This window comes from Sminthopsis crassicaudata, chromosome 6 (assembly GCF_048593235.1).
Source record: "Sminthopsis crassicaudata isolate SCR6 chromosome 6, ASM4859323v1, whole genome shotgun sequence".
In the NCBI taxonomy this organism is placed as follows: domain Eukaryota; kingdom Metazoa; phylum Chordata; class Mammalia; order Dasyuromorphia; family Dasyuridae; genus Sminthopsis; species Sminthopsis crassicaudata.
The window spans coordinates 235,847,235-235,864,994 of NC_133622.1; the positions used below are offsets into that span (position 1 = coordinate 235,847,235).

General features: G+C 42.1%; 1 protein-coding gene and 1 long non-coding RNA gene across 4 annotated transcripts in view; one reads left to right on the forward strand and one right to left on the reverse strand.

Annotated features, from left to right (window-relative positions):
• Window positions 1-17,760, forward strand: part of CSTPP1 (centriolar satellite-associated tubulin polyglutamylase complex regulator 1) — a 150,595-nt gene that overhangs the window by 4,878 nt on the left and 127,957 nt on the right. The window lies entirely within an intron of this gene.
• On the reverse strand, window positions 1,899-16,930 carry LOC141546027 (uncharacterized). Its single transcript, XR_012483214.1, has 4 exons — window positions 16,090-16,930; window positions 14,380-14,523; window positions 7,027-7,199; window positions 1,899-5,057 (listed from the first exon to the last, which is right to left on the reverse strand). It is a non-coding gene; the product is annotated as an uncharacterized LOC141546027 (long non-coding RNA).

Here is a 17,760-nt window from a genome sequence, read left to right on the forward strand (position 1 = left end):
TTTGTTTGACTTTTAAAAAACAAAACAGACAAATCACCACATGGATCTCTTGTTGGACAACCTCTTTAAGGTTCCTCTAAGCAGAGATAATTTGATTTTAATAATTTAATAGCTTTTGTTTATGTAGTATTTTAAAGCTTGTATGGTATTTTGTTATCTCATTTAATCTTGACAACCACCCTGTTAAAGGAGAATGGTTATTATCCTATTTTACAAATGAGGAAACTGAGACTCATTGAGAGTGATTTACCTAGGGTCACAATTTGTGTCTAAGGATAGAATCGAACACGAGTCTCTCTTAACTTCAAGGCCAAGAGTGTCAACAGCTTCTTCAGCCTCACACCGATGTTTCGGGACTGACCAGTAAGCTAACGTGTTAGGTTGGGTGCTATGACAGCTATTTATTTCCCTATTTATTAGGTTATGCCATTCAATCCAAAGGACTAAGGATCTGAAATGAGGGCTGGATTTAAATCCTGGCCCTGCTGCTTAACTCTCTTATCATCTCTGGGCTTTAGTTTTCTCTTCTGAAAAGGAGGGATTGATTCCGGTGATCCCCAGGGATTCTTCCAGCTCTAAAATTCTGATCCCAAGAATTAACATTTTTGTTTGGTTCTAAAATTTTTAGTGGCTCTTCTTCAGTCAACTTCTTGCTTGGAAAGGGGACTGCTCATAGCAATTAGTTGCAGTGCTTTTTTTGGACTTTAAAATATTTGTGTTATTACAGAAAGGAAATGAAATCAGCTATTTTAGACTCATTCTTTCTGATGCTTTGAAAATGTGATTTACAATGTCTGAAATTCTTCCCTTTAAAAGGTTGGACACGTGCAGGGATCTCCCTAAGCTTTTGCAAGTTCCCATTTAATTTCCCTACCTCTAGTTGCTTTTTCCTTCCATTCATCCTTCAACATCATTGCATAGACACGAATACTCTTAATTGCCTCGTTCTGACCATCTCAGTTACATGCCTAAAAAGTTAAGTGACTTCTCATCCCTATTGGATCCATTCCCAAATCCTTCGCTTTACTTTTGAGGCCCTTCCCATAGAGTCTTGGTTGGGTTCCACCCTTATTCTTAAATTGAACCCATAGTCATAATGAGCCACTCAGAAGGACTGAGATATGTCTTTCTGTTCCTGCCTTTTTAATATATGAGTTCTGTGAACCTTTAAACTCTATGCATATTATATTATATCATATATCACATTTTGTCATGCTATGTTACAATCCCTACACTTTGAAAGGCTTCTCCCCCATCTCTCTGTTGAAAATCCTATCCTGACTCTCAGGCCCAGCTCAACATTGCTATTTTTGGCCAGTCTTTCCCCCCCCTTCCCCCCAGTGAGGAGCTGTGTTCTCCCACAGAACCCTCTGTTCTGGTGCCTCCTTCATTGGTCTGGAACATCTCACCATCCAAAGCCTTCACAACCTGGAATTTCCCTGTATAAAACCCTCCTCCCCTTGCTAAGTTCCTCCTGGGGCCTCCATTTTGTGAAGGGACCCAAGCTGGCCTTCATCTCCTGCTCCTTGGTTTTCATCTTCTTTTCGCATGATCTTTGCTCGGCACCTCTTCCCAAAGCCTTTAGAATGTAAGCTCCCCAAAGACCAACCAGTCTTTTTGCTTGTAGATGAATCCTCATTGCTAGAACTTTGTGTAACTCATAGTAAGTGCTCAGTTAATGCTAGTTTCCTTCCTTCCTTTCCTTTTCCTAAAGAACTTTCTACAACTTTGTATTAGAAGTAAATGTATATATCTTATTTAGTCTATTAAATGATAAGTTCCTTGCGGGCAAGGATCACTTCTTTTTTTTTTTTTTATTAATTTTATAATTATAACATTTTTTGACAGTACATGTGCATAGATAATTTTTTACAACATTATCCCTTGTACTCCCTTCTGTTCCGAATTTTTCCCCTCCTTCCCTCCACCCCCTCCCCTAAATGACAGGCAGTCCCATATATATTAAATATGTTACAGTATATCCTAGATACAATATATATGTGCAGAACCGAATTTTGTTGTTGTTGTTGTTGTTGCAAAGAAAGAATTAGATTCGGAAGATAAAAATAACCTGGGGAGAAAAACAAAAAAATGCTCACTGTTTACACTCATTTCCCAGTGTTCCTTCTCTGGGTGTAGCTGATTCTGTCCATCATTGATCAATTGGAACTGGATTAGCTCTTCTCTATGTTGAAGATTTTCACTTCCATCAGAATACATCCTCATACAGTATCATTGTTGAAGTGTATAATGATCTCCTAGTTTTGCTCATTTCACTCAGCATCAGTTCATGTCTCTCCAAGTCTCTCTGTATTCAAGGATCACTTCTTATTCACTTTTTATCCCTTTCCCTTCTTTCCTCCTCAGCTCAGTTCCCTGGCATACAGTCAGCATTTCATAAATGCTTGTTGATTAGTGGGGGCAGCTCCGGAAGGAGTTGTTGAAGGAACCTCAGCAGCTGTCATTTCTAGGATATGTGAAGGTTTACAAGGTCTTTCCTCCACAACAGTGCAAGGAACAGCCCTGTTTGACCTACAGGGAAACTGAGGTTTAGATAATGTTTAGTGTCTTATTCATGTGGGCTTCCCGAGTCTTTCCAAAATGACAGATACCGTGTATAATGGTCTGAATGGAACTAGGATTTTTTGGTTCTTCTCCAAGGAAACAATTTAAGTTATCTGTAGCTTTAGGTGAAGAATAAATGTAACTGTGGTCATTAAAAATGCTAACCCCAAGCTAGGAATCCCTTCTGTTTGCAACAATACAGAATGTAGTTACTATGTTATTCATTCCATGTGTTGGGAGTGGATACCTGAGGCCTCAAAGAGTGCTACTATTGTTTCTTAGGGGAAGCACTTCCTCCCTATTTCTCCTGAATGAAGATAAGACAGCCTGTTAAGTTGCCCAATCCAGTTGCTTCTCCACTGAGACCTTGGATAGCTTTTGTTTTTATTTCCACAGGCCCGGCACCTTGCATTCAAAAGGCTTGGGATATTTCTAGGTTTGTTGAACCGTGTGGAAATGAATAATTCTAGTACTGGCTTGCTGGGTCAGCTTAAGAACAAAATTCAATGCTTATTTGTTGGCTGGTTAAAGGAAATGAGATGGAAAGCAGTTGTGTGATGGTTGTTTAATTCCCGCCCGGGCCTACCTCCTCCAGCTTCTGAGCTTTGATCACACTTGATTCTCAGGTTTCCTGGGTAAATGTTAAAGTTTCTATCTTTGCTCAGACAAGTACCAAACTTAACCAGTTTTCGAAAAACCTGTATTTAAAGGAAGTAACCAGAAGTTGTATTCAGTTTGGGGATTTTCCTTGAGCGCTCCCCCCCTTCGTCTCCCAGTAGCAGTGAAGAGTGATGTGTTTTGATCCAGAGGGGAATGGCCCCGGTAAACGGATCTTTCTGTTACAGACTGGGATGGGGACAGCCCCAACAGTGCATCCCCAGGGGCCTTGGGAGGCAGCTTATTCTCTGGGTGGAATGTCAAGTCAAAACACATTTATCTGAGCAGAATTTTAATGATTTATCCAAGAGAGTCGGGATTTCCCCAACACATCTGTGAACTTACCAAATTACTGATCCCATTAGCTATGTTTTCTCCTAAGCACCTTTCTTGGAACAAAGCAATTACTACTGCAATCATCGAATGTACTTTTCATAAAAGCTGTTGACTAAGTTTTGTTTGATTAACAGGAATCCAGTAAGAGGAAATATTGTGGGAGAAAGCACTTTCCGGGCCTTTTCTTTTTCTTCATTGAACTGGGCTTTTGAAAAGCTCTGTTCTTTACACAGAATAAGAGCCTCTTTCCAGCTGTCCTATTGTGCAGCTCCAGGTCTCGTTAATACTCTTCTCTGGCCCTGAGATTACAGGTAATTGTGATAAAACACAAGCTTGAGTTTCTGTAATCTCTGGCAGAAATCTGCTCGCAGCCCCAGGCCTTCATATCAGGTGTTCTCAGCGTTCAGAATTCTCTCACCTGGGACTGCGTACTCCCCTCCCCGGCCCCCAGTAAACAGAGGCATCTGGAGAGGCGAGCTAACAGCTGCACCGAGATCAGGGCCTGTTCTGGCCCTTCCGAGGTGGCCTTGCATCCAATGTGCACTAAATGGGAAAATTATATCTTATGAAATGAGCACGTTAAAAACAATAGCAGTTCTGGAGGAGTTGGGGACCATGGCCACATGTCTTTGGCTTTGCTCGGCACACAGGGAGACTGCCAGAACTGCCAGAACAGCACGGCCTGGCTGCAAGGACTGTACCCTACAGTCCTGCAAATCGACATGTAAGCAGAGATAAAAAGACGTTCGGTCTGAGGAGATGAGTTCTGGCTCCTGAGGGGACTTTTGGGAGGAGAAATTTTGATCGGATTCACATCTTCTGCTTCATTCTAGTCTTCAAAAAGGGGTGATTAAGCCTGTCTGGTAATTCAGAACGTTAGCCGCCCGGTCCACAGGAGGCTCTCTCAGAGGCCACAAGGGGTTCAGCCTGTCATATGGAAGAAATTGGCTTTCAGGAGAGATTATAATTGTGCGTGAAGCCACACAAATGCACATTCTGCCTCGGGGAAAATGCACCGAAGACCAGGCCTCATGCTGTCTACCACAGGGGCTTAGTGAGTCATGCTTTTTGTGCAGGGCCTGCTTTCTGAAAGGCTCCCACCTCCCCGGCACGGACTGCCCAACAGTTGTGTCTGTTAGCTTTGTACATTCCTGATGACATCATTTACAATGCTAGGGCACAGACGGTAAACAAATAATAATTGAATGTTCGGGCACTTTGACAAAACTTAAATAGGCCAATTTAGAGAAATGATAACAGTCAGCGCTAATAAACACCAGGCCTGACCCCGGCCCTTTATGGAATGTGATGTGGTGGGAGACGGTTGAACCCTGGGAGCCAGGAGCTCATGGATGGTTCGGCTCCATTCAAAATCCTGAGATCCACTGGCTGGAGACTGGTCCCCAGAAAGGTTGTCTTTCTGGTTAGGGAATAGCCCCCTAGACCTCTACATCAGCAAAGTATACACTCCTCTGGATGACAGGTATTCTTCATTCCATCTACAAAATGGAAAAAAATAATATTTGCCACCTACCTCACAGGAATGTTATGAAGATTATTGAGATAACAAACACACTTGGAAGTTCTTTATAGAGAAGGTATTATGTAAACACAAAATGTTATTCCCCTTGCCTCAATTTCCCTATTGATAAAAGCATCCTGGGGGAGGGGTAGTTGTGTAGTTGAATTCGTAAACATCTGGCAGTTAATTTAAAAAAAAAAAAAAAGCTTTATGAGAACCAAAAAGTGGCAATGAACCTTCCTCACCAGTTTATAAACTACCAACTCCTAGGGCTGTATTACAAACCAGTAAATGGTACACCTACTCTTCGACCTTGCCTTCCAGGGATGACATGATTAGAGAAGGATGAATGACCAGGCTGAATTGGGAAAGTTCAGTCCCTCAGGGAGCTTTGCATTTGAGGGATGACCATGATATAGTGAGTGAGTAGAATTGTGGGAGTTCATTTCCCCCAGGACCTTGGCTCTGAAGGATGACATGTTAGAGAAGGGTGAATGACCTGGCTGAATTGGGAACGTTCAGTCCCTCAGGGAGCTTTGCATTTGAGGGATGACCATGATATAGTGAGTGAGTAGAATTGTGGGAGTTCATTTCCCCCAGGACCTTGGCTCTGAAGGATGACATGTTAGAGAAGGGTGAATGACCTGGCTGAATTGGGAACGTTCAGTCCCTCAGGGAGCTTTGCATTTGAGGGATGACCATGATATAGTGAGTGAGTAGAATTGTGGGAGTTCATTTCCCCCAGGACCTTGGCTCTGAAGGATGACATGTTAGAGAAGGGTGAATGACCAGGCTGAATTGGGAAAGTTCAGTCCCTCAGGGAGCTTTGCATTTGAGGGATGACTGTGACAGAGAACAGTGAGTGACCAGAATTGTGGGAGTTCATTCCCCCCAGGGATCTTGGCTCTGAAGGATGACATGTTAGGGAAGGGTGAATGACCAGGCTGAATTGGGAAAGTTCAGTCCCTCAGGTAGAGTGTGTCTGTCTTTGAGGGATGGCATAATGACCGGTGAGACGGTGGCAGGGATGTCTTAACTTGTTTGTGGACGGGTTTAGGTAAAACAGAGTTGCCCAAAGATGTCAGCTTTCTCTTCCAGAGTCATTAAATCTGGGCTAAAGTGGCAAGACCAAAGTCAGTCTGCTGGTCTTGATGGGGATGCAGTGCAAGCCCTTGGTGTCTCTGCTAGCTGAGTAAGCCCTAAATGTCCCTCAGAGCCTCTGTGGCATTGAAACAAATTGTTCTTAGCCTCCTCTTCCCCTGAGGGAAACTTCACATGCTTAGGATAGACATTCCTCTAACTCACTGATGGGCTTAAGGCCTGGTTTAGCCTGCTTGCCAACATGACTTACTAGGATATGGCTACTGTGCATGCTATAGTTTTTTGGAGCTACAGGTGAGAGTTGAGTGACAGGTGGACACCAGAGGTGGATGAGCAGCCCTGAAAAGGGCTCAGGAAGCCTCACACGGGAAATGCTAGTCCTCCCTGGCTACTGCATAGAGCTCTAGTATGACATGATAGGAAAGAGTGAATGACCAGGATGAATTCTAGAAGTTCACTTTTCCCAGACTTCTCAAGGCTGCATTTGGGAGAAGCACTGTTAGTCTCCCTAATCTCTGTTACATATACTGGTTTAGGAGCTATTGAGATCTTTCTTCAGTCAGTAAATCTTTATTTTTCTTCTCATATTTCCAAGGGGAAAGCAAACATATAGAGAGAAGAAAGCAGTTGGTCTGTCTATAGAATGTTCCTTATTTCTCTTTGTTGAATTCAATTTCAACTTTTCTAGGACTTAATTTTCAGTACTTTAAAAACCTGTGATTTGGTGAATACAGGGATTCCCTCCACCGTAAATTACAGCCCTTTAATAACTTAGGAGATGGTCTTCAGGAACCATTGTGGCAAAAAAAAAAAAAAAAAAAAAAAACAGTTGCTTTTTGACCAACCTGGTGGTGATCACCTTCCATTTAGCTCAGCTGGTCCTTGGATGACAGACATATAGTCCATCATCTACCCCAACCCGGTGGCCTTTCTAGCTGGGGAGGACTTGGCCAAAGCTTGTACTCCCCTGACGAGCAAAACCTTCCAGAACATCCTGCGGAAGACTTCTGTGACTTTCCTAATGCAGTATGATAATAGGAAATACTTATTAATAAAGGGAAGAGAAAGAACACAAGCATTGATTAAGTACCTTCTAGGTATGGTAATAGGAAATACTTATTAATAAAGGGAAGAAAAAGAACACAAGCATTGTTTAAGTGCCTTCTATGTGCCAGGCACAGTGATTTATGCTTATTATCTAGTGTGGTTCTTATAAGAACCCTGGATGTAATTGCTGTTGAAGAAGCCCCATCTCATCTTAGCATCAGAACCAATTCATTTGGTTTTGAGAGTTGTCAGGGGAAACCTCCTTTAATATTAAAGGAAACAGTTTAGATTCAAAGATAATGACATAAATATTTCTCTTTCCCTCTCAGTTGTTGCTTTTTTTCTGTAGCAAATGGGTAGCAAATTTTGAGACAAGTCTCTGAACAACTTCATACAGTCTAAATTTGATCTGGATTTATTTGATTATAATTGGAAATATATGAATAATTCCTTTTCCCAATTTTATTTCTATTGCTTCATCTCTCTCAAGTAGAAAGAGTAAAAAGCTCTAGAAAAATTTGCCTGTAAACCCCTAGTCAGAGATTATGTGTTGCCCATATTCTGTCGAGATAGAATTTTTGGTCTTTGTTGGAACATAGATAATCTCTGAGGAGTATTAGGATAGATCATTGGTGTCTTAGTCATAGTAATAAAATGTTTTAGAGATGAAGGATACTTTAGAGATCATGTAACAGTTCAGGGGTTCTTAACCTAGAGTTTGTGAAATTGTTTTTTTTTAATGTTTAGGTAATATTTCAATATAATTGGTTTCCTTTGTAATCAATGTATGTGTGTGTGTGTGTGTGTGTGTGTGTGTGTGTGTGTGTGTGCATTTCATTCTGAGAAGAAGCCCAGATGCCAAAGGGGCCATGACACAGAAAAGCCTCGAGATCTGTTGCAGCCCTTTATTCTGTTTGCAAATAAATTGTTGCCTAGAGAGTTGGCTTACTCAGGATGTCCAGTGGTCTCTCTGACTCCCCTTTGGGGGAGGTCTACGTTATCTCTTATCTTCCCACATGCTGGGACATCCTTATGTCCCCTGTTGTCAGTGGAATTCTCAAGTCCACAGTTATCTCTCTTCTTGCTTAGAAATCAGATTGTCATGTAGAGCGTTACCTCTGATTTTATGGACTGGCCTTTTTCAGCCCATCACTTGCCCACCCTTTCCCACCCTCTTCAGAAATTTGTGGTTATTGTCACAAGTCATTCCATTCTGGCATTTCTCAGCTCCCCAGTGATCTCATCCAAGGGGCCTGTCTTCCTTTGCCATATCTCAGTGGAACTTCTTGATCTGACACTCGGCTATTGTTGGGCAACCCGGGGCTCATTCCCTTTTCTTCCCTACTCCATCATTCAGATAGGCTAATCATGACGCTTAAAGAACCATGTTTACATTCCTGTTGACATGTGAGGGAAAGAGGATTCATCAGATAGAGTCTTTAGATGACCATGAATGACTATTTTTGTCCTCAGAATTACTTGATTTATTGGTCATCATTCATTTAACTTGGTACATTCTGTTTTTTCCCCAACACTAAAAAACAAAAACTCAATAAACTTCTGGGTTTGGATGTTCTCTAGTACCTCTTCATCAAGTATTATATTTAATACTCTACATAGCAGATCAGGCTTCAAAGACTTGTGATTTAATGGGTATGGGCCATCCTTCCACCAAGGCAGTTTACCCTGCAGGGCCTAACTAAGTGGTTTGGAAAAGATGTTGTTACTGAGGAAAAAACACCTCCTGCTCGTCAGCCTTGTAGTAAGAGTCCTGACCTGTAATGGTTAAAGTATGTGTCTGTTGATACCAGACTTCCACAGAGTTTCTGCATAGAAGTACAACACAAATGTAGCTCTCCCAGAATGACTCAGTCTGGATGACCAACATCTCCAGAGAGCTGAGTGTTCATTTTTTAACAGTTGGATCTTTCAAAATTGTTCTTAAGTGGAAATATGTCTAAAACTCTGTATTTCCCTAGCTTTTTAAATAGAGTACATCACAGATAATTCACCTTTTTCTTGGTGACTTAAGGACATTTTTTTGACCATGTGAAGAGATTAGCATATAGATTGGTCTTAATGAAAACTTAAAAAAAAAAAGTGAACAGAAAAAGTGCCAGTTAAACATGACAACTTGGGAACTTAATAATATGGTGATACTTAGGAGATTAAAAAAATAAATATAATAGCCTTGGAAGCAAATATTCTCCTTAGGGGAAATTGAAATGAAGAAAAGTTTCAAAGATGCTGGGTATAATTATAGGAATAGATAATGTTTGTTAAGAAAGCGTTTTGATGATGAGCAGGATGCTCTCAGAAAAAAAAAAACAAACCTGGAAAGTTCTCCGTGAACCCCAGCAAAATGAAATGTACTGTGTACAAAGTAATACAATGTTCTGGGATGGTCAGCTGTGAATGACTTTGCTGTTCTCAGCAGTACAATGATCCATGACTACTTTGAAGGACTTGTGATGAAGAATCCTATCCATATCAGGCATGGATTGTGTCTGAATTCAGATTGAAGCATATTTTCTCTCTTCTCTCTCTCTCTCTCTCTCTCTCTCTCTCTCTCTCTCTCTCTCTCTCTCTCTCTCTCTCTCTCTCTCTCTCTCTCTCTCTCTCTCTCTCTCTCCCCCCCCTCCCTCCCTCCCTCTCTCTCTCCCCCCCTCCCTCCCTCTCTCTCCTCCCTCCCTCCCTCTCTCTTTTTCTTTTAAACTTTATTTTTCTGGAGGGTTTTTTTAATTGGGGGGAAGAAGGTCTATGTTTTCTTTCACAACATGACTTTTATAGAAATGTTTTGAATAACTTCACATGTGGTTTCTTAATGGGGGCTGAGGGTATGGATAAAGGAGAGAATCTGGAACTCAAATGTTTTTAAAAATATAAAAAATAGTTTTAAATTTAACTGGGAAAAGAAATACATTTAAATCTTAAAAAAGAAAAGAAAAGCATTTTGGCTGTCTCATGGACATTTGAAAATTGATTTGAATCCATTATTTGGAATGGGTTTCTTTTTCCTAGTGACAGTCTTTGTGAAGAAGCCTAGCCGATATGGCATTATGAATGTAACCCATTGACCATTTGCATTGTTGAGCTTCATAGGGATGGTGCCTCTCTTGTTAGCGCTGGGGCCCTTCTTAATCTACCCTATATCAAATTTATTTGAGTTGTACTTGGATATATTTCAATATCATTGGTTATATGATGTGACCTCCATGCCCCAGTGGTGTGTAAACTTCTTGAGGCTAGGGACCATTCCCTTTTCCCTTTTGCATCCTCTAGTTCCTTGTACATAGTAGGCAGCTTAATGATCATTGATCGAATTGCACAAAAGATGAGTTACTGTGATGTGCTCTGGCTTTCCATGCAGCTGCAATGCATACAGGCATGAAGGGGGGTCCAAGACCCCCGGCCTGTAATTTAAAGGCCTTCCTTGAGGACACCATGTTGAGGCCTTCAAGAACTCTTGGGCATGGCCCTTTGGGAAGGCTGAGCTTCGGTCTCTCACCTGCCTCCAGATGTCACAGAATCGAGGAGTGCAGTGGCTGTTTATCTCCCAGAGAGCACAGGCCCTGGCCCTCTTTTAGAGGCTGGCTCTGTCCTTTGCAGCAGACCATCTGCTGGGCAATGCCCCCACTGCCACTTCTAAGTGCTGCCCTCTCCACGCCTTCTGAGTTCTGCCATGTTATTTCCACATCCCACTTTTCTTCCTTCTTATGTCTCATCTACCATCATCCCTTTATACTTCCCTGGCTGTGCTTTATGCCAGAATGCCCTCTTTCCTTAACTCCACAGTGTCCCACAGATAGTGGGTGCTTAATATTAATTAATTGATGTGAGGAAATTGAGTTGTAGGGTTAAATGGCTTTTCTAATGTCATACTGGGTTAGCCGCAGAGCTGGGATTAGAACCAGACCTTTTGTGTCCAGAGCCTTTGGCTGAGGCTGCTGAAGGAAGCTGCCTTTCTGTAGGATTACTCCACAGTGTTCTAGTAAATCTTACTTTAGAGATGGGCTCCTCCTGGGGCAGCTGGAGAAAAGTGCTGAGGGACACCTGGCCCCCTCAGGGAGCTAGCAGAGCAGTCATTAAACAGTGTGTAAGGCTACTTGTGAAGTAATATTTTCTGAGTAGAGTCTCTTTAGAGATTTCCAGGGGAACACAGGGCTCATACTTTGACTGTTGAGAACAGATCCCAGATTTTGAATTGGAAGGGATCTTAGAGGTCATCCAGTCTCCCCCTCTTGTTTTACAGAAGCACACCGAGAGGAGACAGAAACCCTTCTGAGCCACATGCTCAGAAGCTCGGCAGGCCCCCGGGCTGCGCTCAGGCCTTCAGGGGTGGCCTTGTCCAAGGAGACATAGGGAGCGAGGAGCCCAGTTAGAATCTGCACTCAGGCCTCTGGGTGAGAGAAGTGGTACTTCCTGTGTGAAGAACAGTGCTCTCTCCTTTCTCTCATGTGTTTCTTTGTTTTCAGTAGTGAAGTAAAGAAGTGGATCTAACATCATCCGAAAAATAACTTTTTGCGTGTGAAACAATAAGTATCATTTTCTCCACTTAGCAACTAAATAGAACTTTTCTTTAAAAATGATGTTAAATTCTAGCCCCTCTCCTGCCTTGCTGGACCTTAGCTAAGTCCCATGAGCCCACGGGGCTCCAGGGATTGCTCTAAGACAGTGAAACGGGCCAAGTTATCTTGACATAAGAAATCCCTCAATGAGAGCTCCCTCTGCCAGGGAAGGGCCGATGCCCATCCCAGGCTCCCCCCACCCAAATCCTTCTGTAAGACCCTGGAACCTGGGAGTAGTGGTTCATAATGAGTGTGCTTCCTGTTGGTTTGTGGTCACCTGTTGAATCATTTCAAAATAGTCAGTGTCCAAATCTTTTGCAAGCTGTGATGAAGTCATTCAGTTACTTTGTAGTGGCCAAGACATTGGGGTTCCAGAGGATTCTCTCCAGTGCTACCTGATCTCCATAGAGGATTCTCTCCAATGCTACCTGATCTCCATAGATCAAAGATCCTGCCCTTGAGCAGAGAAGAAGTGAAGTCCCCTCCATTCTCTCTGCTCCCACCCCCAGCCTCCTCCCCTTTTAAGCTTTAATCCCTTTTCTCTTAGTCTATAGCAACAGTCTCCTCTTGGCCTCCTATCTCTCCCTCTCTCTCCAGTCCTGCCAAGACCATCTTGCTGAGGACAGATTAATCCCTAGCACTCCTTTCGTGGCTTCCTCTGACTCTTAGGTTAAGCTATAAACTCATTAGCTTGGCATTTAAGTGCTTCCACCATTTGGCTTTGACCTCTTTTTCCTGGTTTATTTCCTATTATCCCCTTTCACTCTGTGTTCTAGTTGGACCATGAGCTACTCCCCACACTTGCCATCTTTTCTCCTGCCTTTTTTGTATTCCTCCCCATTTATCTTTAAGAATCCTTTTCCTGAATGGCTGCCCATCAGTTGAGAGAATGGCTAAATAAGTTATGGTATATGAATGTTATAAAATATTATTGTTCTATAAGAAATGATCAGCAGGATGCTTCCAGAAAGGCCTGGAAAGACAAAATTATAGAGAGAGGGGACTGTGGGGACTGAGTGGGGATCATAATAGTATTTTCACTTTTTTTGTTTTTATTTGCTTCTATTTTATTTTCTCTCATTTTTTCCCTTTTTGATCTGATTTTTCTAGTACAGCATGATAATTGTGCAAATATTTATTATGCATGTTTAACATATATTGGATTACTTGCTGTCTAGGGGAGGAGGTGGACAAGAGGGAAAAAGAAAAAAATTTGGAACACAAGGTTTTGCAAAAGTGAATGTTGAAAACCATCTATGCAAATGTTTTGAAAATAAAAACACTTTTAAAATATTTTTTAAAAGAATCCTTTTTCTGGGGCAGCTAGATTGTACAGTGGCTAGAGCACCAGTCCTGAAGTCAGGAGGACAAGGGTTCAAATTCTGCATTAAGGCACCTAACATTTACTACCTGTGTGATGCTAGGTAAGTCACTTAACTCCAACTGCCTCCCCAAAAATAAATAAATAAGCAAAAGATCCTTTTCCTTCAAGGCTTAGTTCAGGTGCCAGCTTCTCATTTTGGGGGTAACTTTCTATAATCTCCTTCCTGCCCTTCCCTTCCTTTTATAGGTAGAGCCTAGCATACTGTAGGTGCTTCATGTATGAGTATATGGCAAATTTGTCTGATTGAACAATAAGACTTCAGTAGAGGTTAGTTTCAGCCTTATTCTCTGAAAGAATTTGGACAGGTCCTAGAGAAACAGATGGATGGTTATTTACCAAGTGCCACCTCCCCGTCCTGCTTCCTGGAAGAATTGGCTTGTTCTGCAACTCTGCACCAGAAAATTTTTCACTGGCCATCTGGGTGATTATTGATACCAGCTTTGGATAATTAAAGTTGAGATCACTGACTTTAATTTTTATTTAATATTTTTCCCCCAGTTACTTTCAAAACAAAATTTTTTTTCTTACATTTGTTTTTAAAATGTTTGAGTTCTAGGTTCTCTTCCTTATTCCCACCCACAATTAAGAAACCACATGTGAAGTTTTACAAAACATTTCCATAAAAGTCAAGTTGTGAAAGAAAACATAGATCACTAGCTAAAATAGAAAAGCTGTAGTTTCTTTTCACTCAAACAAGCGTGGATTTTATATTATGTAACGTATACCAGCAACCCAAGGAAGCATCATAGCCTATTTGAAAATGCCACTGGACAGTCCAAACACCTGCTCTCCCTCGATGGATGGGCCAGTCACTTCCCTTCCCTGCCTCTGTTTCCTCTGTGAACTGGGGATGACACTGACTAGATCACATTAGGTCAAGTACTTAAGTGGCTCTACCAACTTTACAAGTCACTTAATGGATTCTGGGCTAGGGATCCAAGTGTGGGAGTCTTTCTAGAAAGCATATTCCCTCAAAAAGTTTCCCTTTCTCCCCTGCCTTTATTAGCTAACTCTGTGATGATGAACCTGGATCCCTGGGCATCCGTCTGTGCCTTCTAACTGGCAGCAGGGCATCTCCATTTAGACAGTCCATCATCACTTCCAACTCAGCATGCCCACAGTGAAGCAGCCGGGGAGGCAGCTTGGGCAAATGGAAGCAGCAGGGGGGTTGGAGACAGGACCAGGGGTCGACATCTCACCTGTTTTAGTGAGGGTCTTTCTGGATCTTTGTTCCCCATCTGGAAAGGAGGTTGGACAAGGAGACTTAGGTCCCTTCAGATCCCTTATCTACAATTGTTCTCTTCCAAAACTGGTTCCCCTCTTTTCCAGGCTCTTCCTCATTCCTGTAAATATCATCGAGATTATCATAGGGGCCAACAAAGGGAGGAATAGGGTGAAATCTTGCCCAAGTAGAAGGGGTAAAGGTTATTCTTTTTAAGGCCATTTGTATGTTTGATGATGGATAGAAAAGAGCCCATAAAGAAAGATGGAAGTGAGGGAGAATTACGGGCATGACACAGTGCAAGTGGGTGCAGGGGCTGAGAAGATACAAATTCATGATCAGTGTGGAAGGGAAGGTGAAAGTCTGGGAGGAGAATGCACATCTGGCTGCCTCCATTCCTAGCATGGAGTTGGAAGTGAGGACCCCAAAGTCACTGAAGTGTGAAGAACAGGACAAAGTCCAAAGCCCAGCTGAATTTGGATTGTGTGATTCTGTGCCAACTGAAGTCTGTAGACTTGAGCTGCTTTTCAGAGGGCAGAGCAGCCGGGTAGGGAGGGAGAAATTGGCCAGCAAAGAGAATGACCTTCCTCTCAGGGAGGGAACGAGGCTGTACCTTTAGTCACTGCTACCAGGGCACTGAACGGGACGCCTTATAAATGGGGGGGTGCCTTGGGGGTGGACAGTAGCGAGCCAATTAGCATCAGGGGCACAGTTGTTTACAAATGAGAAACTGAGGGATAGACTATTATCCTACGTACTAGTGTTTATAGGAAGATATATCAAAGCAGAATGGAGATAATAGAACTTGGGGCCTATTCGGGAGTGTTCAGGGAGGATGAGCACCTCTGCTGTGAGGGCTTGCAAAGCCTTTCTCAGGCTGCTTATCCATCTTAGAGGGCTACCTATCACCCAGCTCTCCCCTTTAGCCCCCCCCCATAAGCTGTAGCACCCATAGTGGCCATACCCCAGTACACCATCCTGGCAGATGGGCTAAACAATAGGCCTCAAATCCATTGATGAGTTGGGGGCTGTCGACCCCAAGCACATGAAGAGACTTCACCTAGAGAACGGGCAGATGAGACGATTTGTTCCAAGGGCCATGCCAGCAGCTGAAGCTGGCACTGTGGAATGATTAGAGCTTGGTCAGACCTCAAAGTCACCAAGGTCATCCAATGTAGCCATCACCAGTCATCCCAACTGGACTTTGATGACTCTGTTAGAGGGAGGCTGACGAGCTTGCACAACTCTGCTCCACTTAAATCCAATCCAAGTCAGACACGTAACACTTCCTGGGTGTGTGACCCTGGGCAAGTCACTTAACCCCTATTGCCTCAGCAAACCCTCCTCCCCCCCCCCAAAAAAAAAATGAAGGATGGACAGATAGGATATACTAGCTGTGAACATATTTCTTTACCTTTCAGACATCAGTTTTTTTTTTTTTTTTTTATCTATAAAACAGGGTTAAAATTTGTACAATATACTTCCTGGGTTATTATGAGGAAAGTTGCTTTATAGACTTTAAAAGTGTGTGCTACGTTATCTTCTCTAACTGCTGTCTACACATTTCTCCTGGCCTCTCTACTGCTCGAGCGCCTCAGCTGCTGGGCAAGCAGTCCCAGTCCTGCCAAACCCCTGCCTGGGCTGGGGTTCATTATAAACCCCACATTGTCATTACCTCATTACTTACTAGGAGCTGTGAGGAGATCTCTTAAATTCTTTTGGTCTGATTTGTGTATCTTCAGAGCTTTTGTCCCGTCCTCCGGAATAACCTCCCCTTTCGGGATCTTCTGGAATAGCTCTCTTTTGCCTTATATACTGGAGGCATGTGATGGCATTTTGTTTGCTTCAGCTGTTTCTAATTAACCCACTCAGGCTGTCTCTGAGTGAATGATTCACCATGACTTAGAAACCTGATTTTTTTTTTTTTTAAGGAGCCAGATTATTTTACAACACAACTAGTACGTGTTCAATAAAGTGAACCCACTATAAACACAAAATAAATAGGTTTCTATTAGAGTGAAGAAGTGAGAAAATAAAAGGAAATAAAGGAAATATTTATATAATAAAGGAAAATTTGCCTATTTAAATAACAGTATCAGTCGTTTGAGATGTCAATATTTCAGGTGGAGAGTTGGACTTTACTAGCTAGATCCATTATCAGCTTCCTATTGACTTTGAGGGATGTCTATTTTTTTTTTCTTACTCAATTTGTAACTTTTGATTTATTGGATTATTTAATCCATTCACATGTAAAGTTATAAGTGCTAGGTTTGTATTTTTATTCTTGTCTCTAATATGGCTTTCTTTTTTTGAATTGGGTTTTTTTTTTTTAAATCCATTCTCCTTAAACATATTGTTTCTTGTTATTTTTGCCTGATCTGTTTTATGGAAATCCTATTTCCATAGGTTCTCATCTCATTACTTTTAAGTCTTCCCTCCATTCCCCAGTTGATAAATGGTTAAGGATATGAACAGGCAGTCTTCAGAAGAAATCAAAGCCATCAATAATCAGATGAAAAAATGCTTGAAATCACTACAGATTAGAGAAATGCAAATTAAAACAATTCTGGGGTACCACCTCACCCCCATCAGATTTGCTAATGTGATAGAGGGGAAGATGACACATGCCGGAGGGGATGTGGCAATAGAGGGGCACCAGGCTCTGCTAGTGGAATCTGAACTGGTCTAGCCACTCTAGAGAACAGTCTAGACCAATGCCCAAAGGACATACTCTGGGTGCAAATTCTTTTGCCTGAGCAATACTACTACCAGGTCTGCAGCAAAAAGCATCCATACCAAGGATTCCTTTTGATTTAGTTTTAGTCCAAAGATTCTTTTCTTTTATTATTCTTTTTTTTTTTTTTTTTTTGGTCCAAAGAGTCTTCCTTTTTTTTTTTTTTTTTTTTTCTTTCTTTTTTTTCTTTTTTGTCCAAAGATTCTTAACCAGGCGTTCATGAACAGAGATTTCTGGAGTCTGTGACCTCTGAAGGGAAGAAAATGCAGCCTCATTTTCATTAAATTCTCACATTTATTTCCTTCAGTTATTCAAAACTGTTCTTTTGAGAAGGGCTCCATCAGCTTTCCCAGACCACAAGGAAGGTTAAGAGTCACTCATTTAGCCCTGCCCTTCAGGAAACTGGAGATCCCCAACGGTGAAGGGATATAAACAAGTGGCAGCTCACAGGGAGCAAGGCCCAGAGTCACGACTCGAATCCGGGTCTCCCGACTCTGGATTCGATGTCACTTTCCCAGTTGTACTCGAGATGAGGTATTTAGTCCTTAATTTACAGCCTTCTCCCCAAACCGATTTGCACACTGGGTGTGTAAGAATCCCACAGTGGACTGTGTTGCCTGGCAG